At 48.9% G+C, this 7,514-nt stretch overlaps 1 long non-coding RNA gene across 1 annotated transcript; it reads left to right on the forward strand.

Moving 5' to 3' along the window:
- The first annotated feature begins 938 nt into the window (after window positions 1–938).
- Window positions 939–6,116, forward strand: LOC139268777 (uncharacterized). The gene is made up of 2 exons (XR_011594104.1): window positions 939–2,919; window positions 4,518–6,116. It is a non-coding gene; the product is annotated as an uncharacterized lncRNA (long non-coding RNA).
- Window positions 6,117–7,514: the final 1,398 nt, after the last annotated feature.

The following is a 7,514-nucleotide window of genomic DNA, read 5'->3' on the forward strand; positions in this document are numbered from 1 at the left end:
TATTATAGTCACTCTTCCCCAAGGGGCCTCGCACAATGAGATTGCTAATTAATCCTCTCTCATTACACAACACCCAGTCTAAGATGGCCTCCCCCCTAGTTGGTTCCTCGACATATTGGTCTAGAAAACCATCCCTTATGAACTCCAGGAAATCCTCCTCCACCGTATTGCTTCCAGTTTGGCTCGCCCAATCTATGTGCATATTAAAGTCACCCATTATAACTGCTGCACCTTTATTGCATGCACCCCTAATTTCCTGTTTGATACCCTCCCCAACATCACTACTACTGTTTGGAGGTCTGTACACAACTCCCACTAACGTTTTTTGCCCTTTGGTGTTCTGCAGCTCTACCCATATAGATTCCACATCATCCAAGCTAATGTCCTTCCTAACTATTGCATTAATCTCCTCTTTAACCAGCAATGCTACCCCACCTCCTTTTCCTTTTATTCTATCCTGCCTGAATGTTGAATACCCTTGGATGTTGAGTTCCCAGCCCTGATCATCCTGGAGCCACGTCTCCGTAATCCCAATCACATCATATTTGTTAACATCTATTTGCACAGTTAATTCATCCACCTTATTGCGGATACTCCTTGCATTAAGACATAAAGCCTTCAGGCTTGTTTTTTTAACACCCTTTGTCCTTTTAGAATTTTGCTGTACAGTGGCCCTTTTTGTTCTTTGCCTTGGGTTTCTCTGCCCTCCACTTTTCCTCATCTCCTTTCTGTCTTTTGCTTTTGCCTCCTTTTTGTCTCCCTCTGTCTCCCTGCATTGGTTCCCATCCCCCTGCCATATTAGTTTAACTCCTCCCCAACAGCACTAGCAAACACTCCCCCTAGGACATTGGTTCCGGTCCTGCCCAGGTGCAGACCGTCCGGTTTGTACTGGTCCCACCTCCCCCAGAACCGGTTCCAATGCCCCAGGAATTTGAATCCCTCCCTGCTGCACCACTGCTCAAGCCACGTATTCATCTGCGCTATCCTGCGATTCCTACTCTGACTAGCACGTGGCACTGGTAGCAATCCCCAGATTACTACTTTTGAGGTCCTACTTTTTAATTTAGCTCCTAGCTCCTTAAATTCGTTTCGTAGGACCTCATCCCTTTTTTTACCGATGTCGTTGGTACCAATGTGCACCACGACAACTGGCTGTTCGCCCTCCCATTTCAGAATGTCCTGCACCCGCTCCGAGACATCCTTGACCCTTGCACCAGGGAGGCAACATACCATCCTGGAGTCTCGGTTGCGGCCGCAGAAACGCCTATCTATTCCCCTCACCATTGAATCCCCTATCACTATTGCTCTCCCACTCTTTTTCCTGCCCTTCTGTGCAACAGAGCCAGCCACGATGCCATGAACTTGGCTGCTGCTGCCCTCCTCTGATGAGTCATCCCCCCCAACAGTACTCAAAGCGGTGTATCTGTTTTGCAGGGGGATGACCGCAGGGGACCGCTGCACTACCTTCCTTGCACTGCTCTTCCTGCTGGTCTTCCATTCCCTATCTGGCTGTGGACCCTTCTCCTGCGGTAAGACCAACTCGCTACACGTGATACTCACGTCATTCTCAGCATCGTGGATGCTCCAGAGTGAATCCACCCTCAGCTCCAACTCCGTTACGCGGACCGTCAGGAGCTCGAGGCGGATACACTTCCCGCACACGTAGGCATGTGGGAAGTCCTGGATGCTTCACGTGGCCTAGACAACCATGTGTGCAGGAGGTGTCTCCAGCTTCAACTACTCGAGCTCCACGTTTCGGAGCTGGAGCAGCGGGTGGAGTCAGTACGGTGCATCCGCGAGGTTCATCATCATCATCATAGGATCCGCGAGGCTGAGAGCGACGTGGATAGCACGTTTCAGGAGGTGGTCACCCCGCAGCTTTAAAGCGTGCAGGCAGAGGGGAAGTGGGTGAACACCAGATGGAGGAAGAATGCTAGGCAGGTATGGAGTCCCCCCATGAGTCCACCTTGCTTTCAAACCGATATTCACTTCTGAGCACCGGTGAGGGCGATGGTGCCTCTGGGGAGTGCAACCAGAGCCAAGTCCTAAGCAATACGGGTGGCTCAGCTGCACAGAGGTGTAAGAATAAAAGTGTTTAGTCATGATAAAATTGATTCTGTATATATATATATATATAAATGTTAAAAGTGTACATTATATGGAAAGGCTGCAGAGTGCGCAAAGCCCCTGTATGATTTGATAAAACTGCAGGGTGATGACATATACCCAGCATGGACTGATGATCACACCCAGTCCGTGGCCAAATTAAAAACTGCAGTGATGCAGGCCGCATGTCTGATCCCTCCCGATCCCACGCAGCCCTTTCATTTAGAGGTCGGTGCCACAGAACAAAGCCTCACTGCAGTTCTGTGCCAAATGCGAGCTGATTGACTACAGCCCATTGCATATGCGTCTTGAATCCAGCAGGGGGCAGAAAAAAATATATACCACTTGTGAGAGCTACCTACTGGCCGTATTCTGGTCGGTACATCACTTTACTTTTATTACTGGGTTACAGGCTACAATCCTGCACAGCGGACACACACCTCTGAAACTACTGATGAAACCTGGAGATTCGCTAGTTTCCTCGCATCACCTCAGCAAATGGACATTGGAATTTATGGAAAGAGACATTGATACCATTTCCTAACCCAGGACATTGCTGCACACTTTCTGATCTATGAATGTCCGTTACCCCTGATTAACTTAGAGACCCATCCTGTGAAGAAAGACCCCATACAGGGTGCCGCAGATGACTACATCGATGGGTCCTCATATCACATTGAAGGATCCCCTCACACCGGATATGCTGTAGTATTGCCAGAAAGAACCATCCAGCGAAGATGCAACAAACAGTCTTCACAATATGCAGAAATTGCCGTACTTCTAACCGTTCTGAAGGAAACCTCAGATAGACCGGTGAATATTTGGTCCGATAGTGCCAATGCTATAAACACCATGCTCTCCCTGCCCCTATACCACAAAAATGACGATTGTACGATAGATGGTAAGGCCTTGCTCCGTGGGCCCTGGTTACGCCTGCTCTGGTCATACCTTAAACAGCGATCCCAGCCCTGCTTCATAGGAAAAGTAGCAGACCATAGAAAAGGTGGTCCACATAGTGAGGGAAATTCCAGAGCAGACAGAGCAGCCAAGGATGTTGCGATTGATGGGGAGATAGAGGATATAGTTGTTGAGCCCTGAAATGCTGTTAGCAAGGCCTCCCCAATAGATTTAAAATCCCTACAGCAGCAATACTGGTCATATGCTGTTGTAAGCGCCTGGCACGAGGAAGGCAGACCCCTTCCTCAACCAACACCCTGGGCTCCCAATACCAGACTAGCCACTGCCGCTGACTCAGATGAGCAATTGCTGATGTTCAAAAGAAAGCCAAACGCCTGCCTGGTGGTGTGTGTTCCACCAGAAGTGGGTCAGGAACTGCTCTCCCTCTTTCACTCCCATCCCACAGCAGAGCACTATTCAGCTCTGGTAACCTTCTATAAGGTAGCATCCACAGCGTGGTGGCCTTCCATGAGGGAAACAATCAACCAATACATGGCACAGTGCCTACCGTGCCTGCAACACAATCCTCCCGCATGCACTAACCGAGCCTTGCTTCAAAGCGTGCCCCCACCTCAAGGGCCATGGACTCACCTCCAGATAGGCTTCATTGGGCCACTTCCACAGGCACAAGGCAATTTTCAACATGTCCTAGTGGTGGTGGATCAATTCACTAAATGGATCGAAGCATTCCCCTGCCGCTCCAACACCGCAATCACGGCAGCCAAAACACTTTTGAATCATGTGTTTTGTAGGTGGGGAGTATCAGTACAAGTGGACAGCGATCAAGGTTCGCACTTTATCGGCAACATTTTTACCCAACTGCAGGAAATGTTGGGGATTAAATACAAATTACATATTGCTCACCACCCCCAGTCGTCTGGAAGGATCGAAAGGGGGAACAGGAGCCTCAAGTTAATGTTAAAAATATTGTGCGCAGACCACCCCACTCAATGGGCTAACATGCTGTCAATGTGCTAAATGGCAATGAGGTCCACACCTCATAGAACAACAGGGGTCTCCCCATATCAGGCAATAACAGGGAGGCTCATGAGAACACCAGGCCAGCTAACACTAACAGGGAGGAGTCCGCTGACAATGAAAACATGTAGTTCCAAGTAGCTGGAACAAGTGGTAGATCACACCGATCAGATCAATCGATTTGTGGCCACCAAATTGGGGAAGTCAAAAAGACAAATTAAAAGGTACTTTGACAAGAAAGTACGTCCCTTTGAATATCAGGTGGGAGACTCAGTAATGATTCTAAATTATGGGAAAAAGAAGCTGCCTTTGAGCCCGGGTGATGGGGACCGCAGAAGATTATAGATTGATTGAACCCCGCGGTTTATCTGATTCAGTTACCGGGGGAAAAGGGCGTTAAGTACAAGAAATGGTTTCACATTAATCAGTTAAAAACTGCCAAAGAGTAAATACTACACTGATCTTGTTTCCCACAGACCATGATATGGAACCGTATGATTGTCGGGACGACACTGGCCATGACCGAAGCCGAGGAAGATGAAGAAGCAGGAGCTGCAGCATGACTTACGAACGTCATCAATGTGCTTCGAGAAGCGACGGTGCGCTGAAGATACACGAAGGGGAGGGTCTCCGCTGGAGATATTATTGTACTGTAGTAAATCCCCTACCTGTGGCACACACCTTACTAGCTGGGGACCAAGACAGGCCATCCATTTTTCTCTCTCTAAGTTTTATCATGAGTGGTCCCTCGAACAAGGATGACTTGCTTCCACACGTGTTCGCAGATGCTTCAATGAAGGACCCAATGTTCCAGTCCTGACCTCCAATTGAAGGGGTGGAAGATGCCTGTGCGTGGATTTTTTTAACGTGTGGTGACCGTTGCACATCAGCCACCACACGGGCTTGACAGAGCTCGGCCTTTATCCGGTGGCAAGGGTTAACCAGGATGACTGGAGACCTGCTCTACTGCACAGACCTAGTGCGCACACATATCGCAGTGTGGGTTGGCTCGTGCTGCCCCTGGGCCCTTGGCTCTTCTGGGCCCCGTACCCTCATTGGCCGCACCTCCACCATGATTTCTCACCGCTCCTCCGCCACAAACATTCGCCGCACCTCCACTACAAAAACACTCACCGCCTCTCCACCACGAGCTCCCACCATACCTCCGCACCAAACATTTGCAGAACTTCCACCACGATCACCCACCAAATCTCAGCCTCGATCCCTCATCGCTGCTCCGCCCCGATCACTCGTCGCAAGTTCGCCATGACCTTCCCACTCCTCTGCTGTACTAGGGCCCAGCCAATGTTCCTGTCCACGCTCCAAACGGAGAGAGAGAGAGTCAGTCAGAGAGAGAGAGAGAGAGTCAGTCAGAGAGAGAGAGAGACAGTTAGAGAGAGAGACAGTCAGTCAGAGAGAGAGAGAGACAGTCAGTCAGAGAGAGAGAGAGACAGTGAGAGAGAGAGAGAGACAGTCAGAGAGAGAGAGAGACAGTTAGTGAGAGAGAGAGACAGTCAGTCAGAGAGAGAGAGAGTCAGTGAGAGAGAGAGAGAGTCAGTCAGAGAGAGAGAGAGACAGTTAGTGAGAGAGAGAGACAGTCAGTCAGAGAGAGAGAGAGTCAGTGAGAGAGAGAGAGAGACAGTGAGAGAGAGAGAGAGAGAGAGAGAGTCAGTCAGAGAGAGAGAGAGACAGTTAGAGAGAGAGACAGTCAGTCAGAGAGAGAGAGAGTCAGTGAGAGAGAGAGAGAGACAGTGAGAGAGAGAGAGAGAGAGAGAGAGAGAGAGTCAGTCAGAGATGATGTCACCCACCTCTAAGTTTAAGTCATCCACCTCACAGAAACACAAACAACAGAGCTATCAGAACCCTCTCAATGTCTATGATATGTGAACCCTGAGGAGATAAACCATATGAGGAGTCAATAAGGATATTTCCCCCTCAAGGTGGGGAGTCTGTCAGAATAAAAGAGTTTAGTAATGATAACATTGATTCTGTATATAGATAAATGTTAAACGTGTAGATTATATGGAAAGGCTGCAGTGTTAAAAGAAACAAAATAAATGACTTCCCCAAGTTCATGTTATTGTATATGCAAGCATTCTCTAATAATGACTCCATGAGGTAAGGGTATAGTACTTGAACCGTAATGACCTTAGTCCTTTATTGCAGCTCCGAGAGTGAGGACACCAAGAGATGAGCTCCCTTTTATACTGGGTTACCTGCAGTGTACAGGTGACCCGTAGATCTCCAGCAGCAGCACCCTCTGGTGTATAGGTATGGTGTATACAGGGTGAAGGTACATTCAGTGGTCTAGTGTTATAGTACATACATTAACATGCATACATGACAACACTCCCCCCTAAGCCTTTCCCAAGTCCTTATTGCCATGACATGGGGAGGTGATCAGTAGTGGGCTGTGGGAGGTTGTAGTGAGGGTTGTGTGGGTGCCGGGTGTGATCCCTGTGCTTGTGGCTGCACTCATCCATTTTCCCCCCCTCATACAAAGACCATGTGGGTGTCACAGTTGGAGGATTCCTCAGTGGTAGAGCCAGTGCTATGGGTAAGGTACATACACTGAAGAGTAGGTAGGTGATGGGGTTTGGTGGTGGGCATGGCCACAGGGCTGTGTGGGCTCCTTGTCCTCCATTGGTGCTGGAAGTCTGGTCAATCCCAGGTTCCACTGGGAAAGCTGGAGGGTACTGGCCTCTTGCTCCCAGTGCTAGCCCTGGTGACCCGGGGGGAGGGGGTAGACCGGTCTGGGGCAGGTTAACAGTGGTGGTGGCTGTGCTGCCTATTGACCACTGTCCCTGCAGTGGGTCTGCTTCCACTGGGTGTGTGTGAGCCCTTCCTGGGGCATCACATTGGTACCAAAAGCACAGGCTACATGATCAGGGTGTTTCCCAAGGGGGGTTTCCTTTGGCATTCACATTATACATGTAGAACCCGGTATCATTTATCATTCTATCATTAGCATACATGACACATTGGCTCCAATCGCAACTAGTCGACTTGAAATTGTTATATCTCTTTACACTTTCACATTTGTCACTTACAATGCTTTCTTGTGTGCTATCAGTATCTCTGTACAAGGTTACATTTGGATACCTGCCTTTGTTGGTTACATTTGTCACGTTAGCATTACTGACATCACTGTTCAACAGTACAAACTTGTCACTTTCATCACTTTTTGAAGCATTCGTTACATTTCTCCCACTAGCCTTGGCGGCATCACCATTTAACATTACATTTGTATACCTGCATTCATTTACTGCACTTTTATCTTTAATATCACTGGCATCGCTGTGCCTAGAGTGGAACTGTCCCTTTAATTGTTTTGGGTTGCCGGTCTCCTTTAAGAGGGCCTTGCAATCTTTACCCCAATCTGCTTCGCCGCTCGCTAACGCGTGTTGCTCCCTCAACACTGCCCCTTGTGGTCTGGTCGCAGCCATCTTGATTCCAGGTGCTTCGCCTCATGG

This window comes from Pristiophorus japonicus, chromosome 8, assembly GCF_044704955.1.
Source record: "Pristiophorus japonicus isolate sPriJap1 chromosome 8, sPriJap1.hap1, whole genome shotgun sequence".
Taxonomy (NCBI): Eukaryota; Metazoa; Chordata; class Chondrichthyes; family Pristiophoridae; genus Pristiophorus; species Pristiophorus japonicus.